At 42.6% G+C, this 15,286-nt stretch overlaps 1 long non-coding RNA gene across 1 annotated transcript in view; it reads right to left on the reverse strand.

Annotated features, from left to right (window-relative positions):
• Positions 1-12,483, reverse strand: part of LOC107320263 — a 102,923-nt gene extending 90,440 nt beyond the window's left edge. Inside the window, exons 1-2 of the long non-coding RNA XR_001558200.2 lie at positions 11,928-12,483; positions 10,876-10,982 (exon numbers count right to left, since the gene is read on the reverse strand). This is a non-coding gene — a long non-coding RNA (uncharacterized LOC107320263). The remainder of the gene's footprint in view (positions 1-10,875; positions 10,983-11,927) is intronic.
• Positions 12,484-15,286: the final 2,803 nt, after the last annotated feature.

Genomic DNA, 15,286 nt, shown 5'->3' on the forward strand with positions numbered 1-15,286 from the left:
CTAATGCACATTCACTGTGTCACCGTCAGTAAATCATATCATCTGCACGCCACAAATTAACATCTGTAATATTGGGAAAGCCAGCTCTTTTTAGAAAGCTGTTGTGAAGCTCAGTTAGTTCAACCGCTAATTATTCTGTTTAAAGTTCTTTGAGTTGAAGATGTTTATAGCTACGTATGATTTCTGTAATCAGCAGTAGGTCTGAATTACTTGGGTAAGTAATGATCTCAACAGTTCAGTCCAATCTGAGCTGAGCAAAGCGAACGTAGCAGGGAGAAAGTTCGAAGAGATTCCCGTGGGAATGGAAGGAAAGATTTCACATTTAAAAGAAAGGAAATCCAAATCCTCATTTGCCCTTACTCCATAACAAACCCCACCCGGGTTTGTACTTCTTCTAAAGCACATCTTGCCTGTATAACATGACCATCAGTAGAAGATCATACCGTAACTGACAGTGCAAAGAGAAACAGGAGTTTAACATTATCAGAATTACCTGGATTTACTGACACTGATAAGTTTTAATCCCCAGGGACTTGGCTGTATTGTTAACAGCGAAGATGAGGAAGATAAAACAGAGGCAATTATTCTGTACTTCATAGAAACCCAAACTAGAATTCCCCGATGCCTCTATGTTTGCCTGACAAGTCTCAGAGGCCAACGCTTGGGATAAAAACACACACCTACTTTCTGCTGCTCCCCTTGGAAAACTCTGCATTCTTGAAGATGCAGCCAACTTGAGCACTGGTATTACTGGTACAGGTTCCTAAGCATGAGATCTAGGTGTCTTTTGCACACACACTCGCATGCATCATCACAGGGAAATCGACCCAGAATGTTAACTCTGAGCAAGTCCTATTTTTTGATGTGAACATGAAAACATGTCAATCAGGATACATCATTAAAGACCTAAAACACTGACTCATGGAGACTTGTCTCTCTAGGTTGCTTCATAAATAGGGATAACCTCATCCATGAGCCATTTAGAGCAGGGATCTGAGATCTCTGAATTACCTTCATGGAGAGATCTTCCTCTACTTGCAGCAAGAGTAGTCTCCTAGCACGTACCATCTACAATCAACTTCTGGATGATAAAAGAAAAAAAAAAAACAAAGCACCAAAACAATAAAACCTGCTTAACCCCCATGCTGATGGCCCTTAGGTATGATTGGAACAGGCTGGGTTGAGCGGCAGCCTTGTGTTGACTGCAAGGTCCCTTCCAAGCACAGCTGAGTCAATCTTAAAGGAGGAGAAAAAGGCTTTGTCCCTTTTGTGCCCAGACACGTGCAGGTCCTGGCACCTCTGCAGGCTCACAGCAGAAGACCTACCTTATTCATGCTGTAAAAGATCTGGAACCTGATGCTTGTCTTGGACACTCAGTCCTAACCCAGCAGGATTTGTCTCTGATGCTCTCTTTTCAAGACAAGCGTCAGCAGGTGATGAACTTTGCATTCTTTCACTCCTATAGCTTCAGAGCCTGAGTATCTATTTCTGCAGAATTTATGAATGGCAAATGTCAAGCATTTTCTTGTTTTGTTTTTTTTTTTTTCCACCCACGATTCTGGTGGCAGAAAATAAAGGAATGAAGAATGTTTTCCTTCCTTTATTTTTACAAGATTTTACACTGGAGTAACAGAGCAGGGCTGCTTGGTGCACAGATAACATATAGGTGTGGCATCCTCCTGGCCTTGCCCACTGAGCTATGCTGGCACATCTGAGAAATGTGTGATACAGCAATTGTGTACCTTGCAGGGCTCAACTGTACTAAATAACTATTGTTAACTTTTATGTTGATTTTACTGTTTGCATTAATTAGTTACACCTCATAAGGCAAAGGTCTTCTCATCATACATTGTGAGATCTTCATTAGCTGAGCAGACTGCTTTCTCAGCTCAGAGCACCTTCAGCAAGTGCTCTGTGTTCACTGTATAAAAGGTTACAGCAGGGATTACTGAAGTGATGATGAATATTGCACTGTACACCTGTCTCAGCGAACTAAGAGCTGGTATTGGTTTAACATGACCAGATAAAGCTGAGATTTGGAACAGCCTTGGTTAAAGTAAAGCAAATTATTTAGCATGAATGGTTTTAGCCCTCATGCCCGTTTCTGAATCATTCATATCTTGTTATGTGGATTTACTCCAATAATAAATTGACACCTATGAACCATTTATCTTTATTCTGCCTTTCACTAGTCCTTATACAGTCCCAGTTTGAAAAGCACTGAACTCCAAACACACACTTAACGCTCTTTCAAAGTCCAGATTAAAACCCAAATCTGACCATCTCGGGCTTTCAGTAGAGTGTAAGCACATCCTTAGGGGCTTGACTAATTCTAGATTGCCTCACTACCAAAGCTGTACACTACAGGTTTCTCATCTCCCGGTGAGTCACCCCCATGGTGAATGACCACATGTCAGAGCAGGGCCTCATCTCCCTTTGGGGACCCAGGCTCTGCCCTCCTGCAGACCACCAGGACAACGGCCAACCCAAACCACCAACCCTCTTCTTTCCTCATGCAACAACACATCCTCCTGTTCCCCCAGCAGCTACAAAACAAATGCAAAAACACCTCATTCGCACAGAAGCTCATTGGAAGAACCACCAAGAAGGGAACAGAAATATGATCAGATTGCTTATTCATTTGAACCAACACTTCCACTGGCACATCTACTGCTGCTCTGAGCAGCTGCCATAAAGTCCTTCTGTAAGCAATTTCTTTTCAAACTCAGATCCTGAAGACATCACAACCGATCACAGCCAACATAACTCGTGCCTTTTCCTGGAGACTATCAGACACCACTATCCCTATTCTGCTGCATCACGAAGGTAGAAATAGGATCCCTTTCCCAAGCTCTTCGTAATACTTCTCTTTATTAAGAATGATTCCTCAGGAAGTACTCTACCTATTACCCACACGTTAATACCAGCTTAGGTTTCATTATGACTAATGCCATTATTGTGAATTCCAAATGAATTATTCATGATTGGCTCCTTCTTTTAATGCCTTTGGCATGTGGCATGTTTTCCACATTGCCTGCAAAATGTCTGTGGTAGGAAAATGCTCCTAGGTGTCCTTGGCAGTTGGAAGCTGAAAATGTAACTGTTTTGCTTTGCATCCAATGGGGGAAGCTTAACATCTACTTATACCAGAGCAAGTCTTTTGCTTCCCACAATTACTTTCCTTAAAGTCAATTTAAAATAGACCGGGGGGAGGATGATACACCTAACCTGGTTCTTCAAGTGAGATGTGGTTTTGCTTAAAAATAAAAGCAAATACCACCTTCGTTACTCTACATCACAACTACTGCCAAAGAAAATATCTCATGTGCCATAAAAACTAAGAAAAATCCAAAAGAATTCCAATACACTTCAGATCTCTGACTGAAATGTCTATAAGGGAGGGCTGCATTATTTCCCCATCTTTTATCTCAGCCTGTTGTTAGCTTTTCTAGGCAAGGAAACCTTCAGTAGAGAGATGTGATGGTAAAATAAGTGGGACCTGACGGACTTTGGTATACAACTGCCATCAGAGTGCATACACACACAAGACTTATCCCAAGGAAGCAGCCATTTCCCAGCCTGGTATATTATACCCTCTAGTTTTCTCTCCCAAAGAAGTTGGCCTAAAAGGGACTGGACCTGGTCACACCAAAGGCCCATTTACCACAGTGCTGTCTTGGCAATGGCCAGTAATGGGCATTTAGGAGAAAATATATCAGAAGTGAGGCAAGTATGAAAATCCTCCATATCTTCTCCATTTCAAGTAATTTGTGGTTTAAGGACTTCCTGAGCTGTAGCCTACATCTACGTCATCTCATTTAACAGCCCTTTAGAGACCTTTGATTCCAATTCACTTTGTTGCTTTTTGAATTTCATACTTTCAATATCTGAAACATCCTGTGGCAATGAGTTCTGCAATTTAATTACGCATTGTGTGAAAAAGTGGGTTTCGTTCCTTTACAGCCCGTTGCACAATCATTTTATTTGGTACTGTTTCCTATTATGAGAAATAGCTAATAACCCTTCCCAACAATCACTTTTCCATTTCACTGCTCATTTTACACTAGTAATGGACAGACAACAAAGGAATGTATAGAAACTGCAAACTGTAAACATGTGCAAAGGTTAAGATCGGACAGAGGGAAGTTACTCTGCATACAAGTAGGTTGCTCTGAAAGTAATGCCTCCCATTTATTTCCATGGAAATAACAACAGATACAACGAGCACAGTGAAACTACTTGACAGAGCAAATCCTCAGCTATGAAACACTACTTTTGAATATAGCCACCACAATTAGATATGTGTTTTTGCCAGCAATGAGCATCAATGAACGTCAGTGGGTGCCACTTATTCTGCACAGAAGAATTCAATGCCACACCTTTGCTTCATACACACCTGCATGTCAGACACCATTGTGCTAGAGAGCCCCTCTGCTGCCATCTGTCACACAGCAACAACATGTAATGGGATATTGGTGGGATGGTTCACCTTCTACTATCACAACACCAACATCCATCTCTGATATCATGTGCCAATACAATAAAGTAGAAGGCATTACTTTCAGAGCAGTTTTTTTATATAAATATATAAATGAACTGTTAACACCTTCATAGGCTTAAAGCTGGATAAATGTGAGAAAACACTATTTGTTCCACATATCTTCCTTCTCAAGAACACAGGAAAAAAAGAAGCTGCTCTGGTCTTTAATAGTACTTTCATTGAAACAAATGCCCCTGTAGTATCTGACACCCATCTTATAAAAGTAGCAGTATTTGAAATCACACTAATTAAAGCTTTCTTCCTAACAGTTAAAGTGTTCTCAATTGCTTTTCTGAATAAACACCATGCTGAAGTATTCATGCTATTCCCATGCTGTGAGTATCGCTGCAGTGTTAACTAAATAAAAATGCAAGAGTGCAAAAGTTTTTTTAAGAGAGACTCACTGTATGATTAGTAGCTGTTGGTACTTGATGTAAAATATCTAACTTACAAAAGCACTCTGGCATGTTTTTGGACAAGCCTTATCAATAGCTCTAATGAGAAATGACTAACAAAGGACTTTTTGTACAAATGAGATGGTTGCAGACAGAAGGGAATTTATTCTGAAGGAAGAAGAATGAAGCCCAGTGTTCTCACTCACTGGCCCTTCACCTAGAGTTGTTTTACTGTTGTTCATGTGTATCTTAAGTACTGTGATGAACAGCATACGCTGTTTCAAGGATGCTTTTTTTTCCCCTCTGACTTTTGTTCCCCATAACCAAGCACCGCTGTCATTATCAGATGGCAAAAGTAAACTGGTGGTAAAACTAGTGATAAAATCCTAAAATCCATTTTCTTTGCCTCTAGGAAAGCCTGCCTGCCACGTAAGCCAGACCTGAGGACATAACATCATCAGGACACGTTTAGTTTCCAAAACCATAGTAAAATATAAAAAACATGCAGCTATACGAAACCTCATCACTTAATTGTAGTTTATAAACGCAGAAGTCTGTTTGAGACAAGGTTAGAACAAAGTTAAGACTGATGGAGCAGTGAGAGCTGGGGAGTGACGTTTTGTTCATCTGGAGGTAAGGAGATCAAACTCAACTCAGTGCCAAAGTGCTGTTTGTAACAGGCGTGAGTTTGCCATGCATCCAGGCAGCTCTGTTCAAGCCTTTCCCCACATTGCAGCCAAGGGCCTTCGATAATTTACCCCACATACTGCAAAAGCACAGAAGAAGCACTACATGAACCGTTTTGCTTCGAAGCAGATTAACATCCACTGAAAGATTCCCATAAACTTCAACTGGCACTGGATCAGGTCCCTTAACATCTCGCCCTCCAGCAGTCAGAATGAAGTGCTGTAATGCGGGACACATGAGGTCACCAACAATTTATTAAAAGATAAATATGGACAGGGTTCTCCTTTACTATCCTGTCTCCTCACAGGGCTAAGATCATTTGACACAGGGAACACTGTTACATGCAGTGACTGCTGTACTGTTAAAGAACAGCAGTAGGAAGCAGGGCTGCTTTAAGTTATGCCTGTATATTGCACTACAGAAGCTACACACTCCACACACAACCTGTTCCTCTAAGGATGTTTTCCAAGAGTGGCACAGCTGAAGTTCCTGCATTGGCCTTCAATCCATCCATGCACTCACTATTCCACTCCAGGCCCAGTCTTGCTCCCACTTTCACTGGAAGAGCCTTTCTTTGCTGCACAGAACAGCCAGGCCAGATGACCTCATGTGATCTGCCCTCACTCAGCTTTCAATGACAAAATGACCTCAGTGGTCTGCAAGGAAGCAGAATCCTTTCAGTCGTAGGGTTAATGAATGGCACTATCACGTTATCGAGCTGCTTCTTGCTTTCATTTCTGTGGGAAAAAGAAATAAGAACCAGCAAAGACCCTGCTAAATCCACACTCAAAGGGATGTGAAACCAATTAGTAGCCTGGCCCAGGACCTGCAAAGTTGCTGTCTACACCATGAAACGTTATAAAACAAAACACAAAAGAAAAATCAAATCAATAAGGAACAGTCCATGCCAAGCAATAAGCCTGCAGGTGCTTGCAAGGTGCAAATCCAATATGAATAGTGGCACTTTGAGAAAACTAGCTATGACTGCGATGAAACCGAGCAGAACAGAAATTCAGGAGCAAGTGAGGATGCATTTTCAAAATATGTCAGGATTTATTCCGCTCCTAAAATAACCAGACAGTTAATCCACCCTGCTGGCAGGTGCAGGAGAGGAGGTGATTCCTTGCAACTATTCTCATTATATTCTCTCCCAGATGGGGATAGCGGTAAAGTGAGCAGGGGCAGAGGATAGGGACGGAGAGCCCATTTGCCTAACTTTCAATGTAACTGATCATGCAAAAACAAAGGGCCACTCAAACCAAATTCCTTGAGTGGGGATGACATACAGCATCAGTTCAAGCGTCTCTGCAGGCACCAGCTTCTGCTGTGCATCTTTGGGAATTAAGGGTACATCATCTGTGGAAGGTGGGATGATGGAGGCTTTGGTGCACGTGCACAACTTTGTTTAAAGTGGGAAATGAGTTGATATGGCTTAAGGATGGAAAGCACGTTTCTCAAAGAACTAAGTCTGAGTTCAACATGTTGTTTCCTTACAAGCACCAACAAGCTCCACTTCTCCCAGAATTCAACTCCCTGTTAAAAAAGTTTCTAGGGAAAAAAAAATAATAGCAGCTTTCCTGGATTAACTAAAGTACCTCAGTTACAATCAATTTCCATCTAGATTATTTGAAACAAAATGCTAAGAAATTGAAGACAAGTCATTTCAGAAACAACATTTTCTTTTGTGCCCCAATAAGTCAATCTTAACATTGTTGGAATTCCTCCAGCCTGTTCTTCTTCCCAAAACAAAGCTGCTCTGCTTCCAAAAGGTACAGCAGCATTGATACACACAGAACCTGACATCAGTGCAATATGGCTTATTCAGTATTCCTCCCGCCAGCTCCAGTAATCCACAGCAGGATGAGCTGGTCACATCTACCAGCCTCCTCCATCAACGTGGATGCTGGGAATAATTCTGGTTGTTTTGTGTTTTCAGATAACAGAAAAAAAAGTAGCCACGTTATACAGAAGAACAACAAGAAAAAAGCACTTTAGATTGCTTGACTCCATAGAGCAGTTTGTGCTGCTCGTTCCCAAGCAATAGATTCCTGGAGGTGAGAAATTTAATCCATATTTATTTAATTATTTTAATTTAAAAACCCAGCAATGACCTCAGAGTTATATGCTTATTATCAGCTCCAATGCACTTGTCACAGCTTTGGCTGAAAGGGAAGCCAGGGGAGGATTTGGAAGTAAGGAGAATCCAAGAAATTTCTCCATTGCAAATGTCACTGCTCTTTTTCCTTCCCAATTAGAATACAGTTTGCCTTTCAGATTCCAAAGTTTTTGCATTAGTGGTTTTTAGGATTACATCATTTTCCTGTCTATATGACCACAGCACATCCTTATTTCGAGTGTTTGCTAACAACAGAAAAATAACTGTGGAAACCTATATGCAATTCTGCAATATCTGACTTAGTGCCACACCATTAGCAGTCCCAGCTCAGGAGCAGACAGGCATTACTGCCACAAGGGGATGTGTGCATTCACTCTGATACTTTCCAGAATATGAGGCCCTGCCAAAAGTACCCAGCAAGTTCTCCTCCCAGACTTACACAGTTACCTGCTTCAGCTACCCATGTTTTATGTGCACATGTGAAATGAAGGCAGTTTGTCTTTTAAAACAAAACAGGCAGAAAAGAATTAGTAGACCAGATTTATTCCACTTACAACTACATTATGTTATTCCAGAGCCAAATTTCATCCATATGTGAATTGCAGCCTTTCAGTGACTTTAAGTATGAGCAACTTCTGGTCTGCTATCTCCCTCTCTCTCCCTCCAGTTGCCAAGCAAATAAAACCACTGGTAGTTGATATTTGTATTAGAACTAGCATTGCTGAAGATTTAAAGATCTAATTCAATTTCTTCTGGACAGTTATTCAAACTATTTAAGGATGGTTCTCATCCCTTTAAGTTTCACTCAGAGCTTTGACTTAGAGGGTGAACACCAAACTAGGATGAAAGCACAAATGACAACACAAAAGTTAAAAGGCAATTTTGCTTCAATAGAAAGCCAGCAGCTATTTAGCCTTCTTGTAAGCTGCACATGGATAACATGGGTTTGGGTTATAGATAGGTTTTCTTTTTATCTCTGTCAGCAACTGGCTTGGCAGCAGCAGGTTTGTTAATGCTTGGCTTTCTTATGAAAAGATTTCAATGACTTGTTGGGTTGCCTATTGACTTTTGCATCATCCACTATCATAGGTGCTTAATAAAAGTCCACCAGCTGTCTCTGATACTGAGAACAACTCAGTCCTTTTCTTCCATGTTAAAGCAACATTGGAAAAGCCACATGGGGAGGCACCCAGAGATGCTGCAGCCTGATGAAGCACAACCCAAAGGGTGTAAATTGAGTCACCTAAACGCAGCACTGTACCCAACGCACATCAGGTGCAAAAAGGGGCAGGCAAGGTTCCAAGAAACTACAGGCTCCCACCCTGCCCTTTTCCATAAGTCAAGGCACACACAGGCACACTTTATGTGTAACACTTTGGTTATTATTTGACGAGCATCCCAACAAGCCATCTTGCTGACCCTCCCTCAAGTCTCTGTGCCAAACACGTTCATACCAGAGTGATAATAGTTGACAGGAATCAGTTTGGTTTGGCTGAAAAGGAGGCATCTCAAGGAAAAAAATAAAAAAGGGTTTCAGAGGCCCACCCAAAAATGCAAAGGCTGGACTCTGTCTGAGAGCAGAACTTGGCCTCCTGTCTCCACTCCCACAAAAGAAGCTTGTAAATGTTATGCTCTTTGGGCTGTACTTTTTTTTTCCCCCCCTGCATTAAAAACTGAGTGAATTTAGTGCTTATAAAACCAAGGGCCTGATAGCAACTGGCTAGAACCAGATGTTAGGAAAACTGGAGCATATCATACGAACAGATCGTGCACACATAACGACTCAGAAGTATCAAGCTGCATTACTTATTCTCAGTCAGGTTACCAAACAGATTGATTTCCGAAGCAATATAAAAACATTACGCTCAAATCTCAAGGTTTAGCAAGAAGCAGGAGTGGGGAGGAAGTTCATGATATCTGTAAGTATCCAAAAACTATCTGCTGCGAGGGAAGAAATATATTCTATGGCCCCCATCCCTTGCAGTTCCATCCTTCCCTACTATTTCAACCAGAGTGCACAGAGTACCAAAGCAGGGACACAATAATGCAGGTGCTCAGCACCAGGGGAGAGCAGCACAAAGCACAAAATGACCTCCAGGGACATCCAGTCCCACGTCCTCCTGACAAAGAACCATATGGAATACTTCAGCCAGCACCATTCAGCTTGTACACAGGTTCAAACACCTTTAAGGAAGAACTGTGCCAGAAACAGGTGTCTGATGAGCAGGATCAACAGGACAAAGAAGGCAGGGGATACCATCTGCCAGGGAGTCCTATGGAAAGACAGCCTTGTGTAGCTGGCTCTCAAGGAATTTGAGCTATTTCTTATGATGGGTGGAAGTTTTTTTCCAAAACAAGAACTGAATTGCACTGACTTACAGTGAGGTGTTTCAGTTTATAGCTGTTTCTTCTTGAGATTTCTGTTTAAAAAAAAAAAAAAATAAACAACCAAAATTCTCCTCATGCTTAGTTTCCCTATTTCCTGCTCCATTCAGTGTACTCCTACAGGTCTCACATAAACAACAAGGCATCCCAAAACCCAGTTTGGGGCTCTCAGGCTCCCCCTAACACCTTCATCCTTCTATTTGCATCAGTAAGCAGAGCAGTACATTGCAGCAGGATCTCATAGTTCACTGGTGACAAAGGAGGCCTTCCCAAGCCTTTGCCCACCTTGCAGACAGCCTTGCTGTGAGTCCCTGTTGACCAGTGACAGCACAAAGCCCAACACAACCACAACTCAGCTTCTAGTTTTTTAAGACTTAAATTTGGAGCCATCACAGGCCCTGCAAAACATCACAGGTGCACCATCAGCAGTGCAGCCTCTACCATTAGCATAATGCAATTATGTGCCAGCAACACCTGAAGTACTGGGCAGGGTAGTTATTCAATGGGAGACACTTGCTCAGAAAATCCTACATCTGTAACAATTGTGGTAACTTCATCCAGGAGAATTTTTTCCCAGCTAAATCCAGCAATCACTTTAGTCTGTAGGCAAGAAATGCTTCAACAAAACCAAGAACTTCATCCCTCTTTCAGATCCATGATCAGGACACCACATAAGCCTTTTGTTTTTTGACCACAAACCCATGCCACAGGGACTACACTCATGTTCAATGTTACACACAGACCACCCTCACCTTATTTATATGCTCCATCCAAATCATGGAAAAGCTGGCCTAGGAGCTTCTTCATTTGCCTATCCAGCACATAACTGGGATCCTGATCACAGGTTGTTACATAGAGCCTAGAAGAGAGAAGTTGGGAAGTTAACAGTAACACTGAACACTGTGGTGGTGGGGGCAATTTTAATCCAGTGAGTCAAACTCAGAAAACAGAGAAGTTGCAGTGTATTAAACTGTGAAGAGTTTACAAGATCTGAACATCTAAAATACAGCTCTGAGAAATTACTCCTTAAAGCAGGAAAGCAAGAGCATCTCAGACAGAACCAGGAGAATATTGCTTTCATGGGAAACACTCTGTGGGTGTGTTATAAGCTCTGTTCCTCGGCCTGTCACCACATTAGTTCCTGTATTTCTCTCTTTTCTCATACTGAAGCACTGTCCTGTGATACAGTAGAAATGCATTTACAGCTGAAATTACAAAAGTGGCCCATTATGTTCTTTAAGGTAGGAAAAAGGCTGCAGTTTGTCACAGCTGTCTAGAGCCTGGGACGCCTACAGTTGGCAGAGCCGTGATCCTTTTCCCACTCCCCCCCTCACCCCCCCAGGCTGAATTTGTGTATGTGTGCACACAGATTAAGGCTATGTACAAACAGCTCTTTAATGTGTTCTAAGAAAAAAAAAGAAAAAAAAAGAAAGAAAAAAAGCACAAAAAAAATGATGCTCCAGTGAAGCAAGAGGTCAGAGCATTCCTAAGCACTTATTTCAGAGTGGCTCCCATTTGGATCCTGCTTCCTGGCTTCCCACTGCAGCTGCACCAGCTCTCCTCTCTCCTAGGGCAGGGGGCTGCAATGGGTCCCCCCGGGGGCTTTTTCCAGTGGCATAAAGCCTCAGCACAGCTATCAGGAAAGCTATAAAGTCACAGGGAAGGGGCAGCTGACCTTTGTGATAGGGCTGACCATTATGGCCTAGCTCAAAACCCCACTAAGTCCCAGCCTCATATTGCTCCAAGCCAACCCCTTCCCTCTGAAACCTCCCAAACCCAACACAGAAATGTTCTAACCCCTCACCTCTTCTGCAGTTCCACCACAGGAAAACGAAGTCAATAACAGCAAGGACGAATAACTTTTAAACACAATCCATGCTCCTACACCTAAGCAGAGCAAAGCTACTACCCCCAGCTGCACATCCCAACTGCCAGCTCCCCTCCTGCTCCTCCCCCCAAGCCTTTATAAGGTCAGTTTGCTCAGCTGCCCCTGATTGGGTCCTTGCAACCAAAATGAGGAAGCCCAGCCCGGGGTCTAATTAGTGTAATTGTGTCCTCCATTTGCTCCAGGTGTGTTAAGGTTCTTTCTGAGTGTTAGTGCATGGGGCTGGTGGCAGATTGGATGAAACAGGCTGTGTTGTGGTAGTTTTGGAGCTTCTGCTTCTCACTGACTTTGTGCCTTTCCTCATAAGAGGGGCTGCAGGAGGTTCAGGTTGCAGCTCTCACAATCAATATGCCAGCATCCCTCCTTGTTTCTGAAGGACAGATCTCAAGTCTGAGCAGGGCTGGGTTCAGCTGGCCGGGCATTTGCCAGCAAGCAATTGCAGTCAGTAAGGTCCTACCAGGCACTACTTCTGCAGCTGAGCCCTCACAATGACCCTGAGAACAAGGATTTGCAGGGGCGGGGGAAATCCTAATCCAATCACTGCAAATTAAGGGCTGCGAGGTGGTTTGGTTTAGGTTTGAATTTCAGTGCAATGCGGTGTTAAATCATCCACATCCCATTAATGCTTTCTGAGCTAGATGAGAAGACAAAGCAGTTGTATGCTGTTGGGGTGGGCTCAGTGTGTTATGTTAGAGGATGGGAAGACAATGCAAAGGGTGACACTGCTGGTGCAGGTGCAACTTAAGTGCTCTTTACAAATGGCAACAGTGAAACAAACTTCCTTTTTGATTTGGGTTGGGTTTTTGGGGTGTTTTTTATTGTTTTTTTTGGTCTGTGGAAGAACTGAAGGCCTTATCCAGTGGCCAATACAGTGGAAATCATCAGCCACTGTGCATGGAGCAGCTTGTCACACATGGGCTGAAAGGGAAAATAAATAAAGAGTGAATTCTTCAGAGTAGACGGAGTTTCCTTTCTCTGTTAGTCCTGCACAGGCCTCAAGATGGAAATCTACTCTCAATCGAGGCCTTTGGGTGCTTGTGTAGTATAAATATTTACTAATAACAGAGAGAGCGAGAGCAGGAGAATAGTCATTTTTCTCAGTGGCTCAGGGTTAAGTACAGGGCAATGGCATCTTAAATCCAGATGTTCTCCTTTTGGGATTTGCCCACAAGGCATATTCTCATGAGATTTCTCTGGCATTTTGATTTGGATAGTAGCAAGCACTTTTAGCCCAATGATATCATGAGCAGATGACTCAAAACGTTCAAGGGTTTTCTTTGTAAATTCCAGCAGTTTATTTTATGACTAACAGGAGGTAGAAAGTTTTGCAGATTTCATCTTCTCATCCTCCTATATTCCTATTTCCAGTTAGTTTTAAAGGACACCAAACTTGGCGTTCTAGCAGAAGACCTATTTAAATGTGTATTTCATCTATAAATAAAAATATTGTGCTCACATGCATGAGTGTGGGGGCTGCTCCTGAGTTACAGGTAGAACTCATCGCTGTGAAGAGACAGAAACAATGCAGGTGCCCTTTTGGGACAATGAGATGAAATAAAAATAGAAAACCCTTTCCCATTGCAATTTGTAATAACACTTAATGACATTTTATCACCTTTGCTTTGCCTCAGTAGTTACAAGCCTTATACCTCTGGACACGAGATGCGGGGTGCCCAGACCCCAACCATATAGAAAATGCCCTGAGTGCAGTATGGAACTGTGCAGGAAGATGCACACCATTTACCAGCCCTACGTGCACAAGTGAGCTGAATATTTAAAGACTGAGCAAATGCTGGGCACCAGAACCAGAGCGAATAAATGCAGGAAATTCATTGGAGGTGAAACTAGGCTGACTTGGCCAATACAGTTTCACAACATCATCAATCCAAGGCTTGCACAGGGGTGATTTTTCACTCCCGTCCAATTCACTAAGGAGTTGCACGCTACTTTGGTGGATTTTCTGCACAATTACAGATTATTGCTATGGTAACAGATGCATCACATGACAACTTTGTTACCTCAGAGACAAGAAACAGCTGCTTAAAGAAACAGGCATCCTCCAGGAATGGGGATATTTCTTTCTTTCTTTTTTTTTCCCATTGGCTTCATATTGTTTTAAAAGTCCTTGCTGATTTTCTCATGGATGCGGCTTCCATCACTTTGATAGTTAAAGATATTTCAGCGCATCAACTGAAAGTTATTTTCTCCCATATCAGATTTTCCCCTCCTGTTAAGAAATGCAGCATATGTTTGAAAGGGGGGGGAAAAAAGTGAAAAAAAAGCAAATAGAGTTCTTGTAATTTGGGGGAGAAGCAAAATGGTTTTTTTTCTCCCTCATCAGCAGCTCTCTCTGGCGCTGCTGTTTTGTTGTTATTAAGTTAAAGAGTATTGAAACGTTGCTAATGATATTATTGGAGAGAAATCCCAGATCCCTGCTGCAGGTTCCTCTGGAGCACCAGCCACACTTGAGCGTGCCAGTGAGAACCGAGGTGCACCGTAGCCTTGTGTCATTCAGTAGTGATGCTTAGTTCAGAGGTGTCAGTTGTTGCTATTGCCATTTGTAGGCAATTTTAATTAAAAACAACAACAACAAACAATAGCAAAACAAACTCTCTTAAAAAGCTCTCTTAGTAAATTAGCCAGTTTGGGTTTTTAATTCCAGCTACCAATGCATTCTCATTTTTTCAGTACGTAAGGTATAATAAAAACGTCATCTTTTTACCCTGTTTTACAGCCTGTTCTCCTATTCAATATCCTCTGTTCACCTCCACAGCTCCAGTGCCCGTCCCACGCAGCTCTGGGGCTGCCCCCAGTCCCTCTGCTCCCTGCTGCCAGCAGCCAGCAGTGTTAATTAAGGAGCTCCCAGGCTGGCGCTCAGACAGCCAGACCACTTCAGCCCACAGTGAACGTCTGATTAATTAAAGGCTTATAATTAACCTTCATGGCTGGAATTTCCCAAAGACCTTCATGGACTGAGGTGCAGAAATCCCATTGACTTGAATGGGAGGTTGGAATCAAATCACTTTTGTCCCTCACTGGGAGTCACCCTATGCATGAGCAAAGCAAAATGTTTCCTTTTCTCAGGTTTGTAGGTGTTTGCTCAAGCTCACAGGGAGAGCCAGGAAAGCTCTGTGCCCCTCTGTGCTATCACCATCCGTGCACTGAGGTAGTCATCGCCCAGCACAGTTACTCCAGATTTACCCCAGCATAAAGGAGAGCAAGAGTCTGACCTGCAGTTTTCATGCCAATGGCCTCAGTAACCAGGGCTAAAAAAAAAG

The sequence above is a fragment of the Coturnix japonica genome, chromosome 13, assembly GCF_001577835.2.
Source record: "Coturnix japonica isolate 7356 chromosome 13, Coturnix japonica 2.1, whole genome shotgun sequence".
Classification (NCBI taxonomy): domain Eukaryota; kingdom Metazoa; phylum Chordata; class Aves; order Galliformes; family Phasianidae; genus Coturnix; species Coturnix japonica.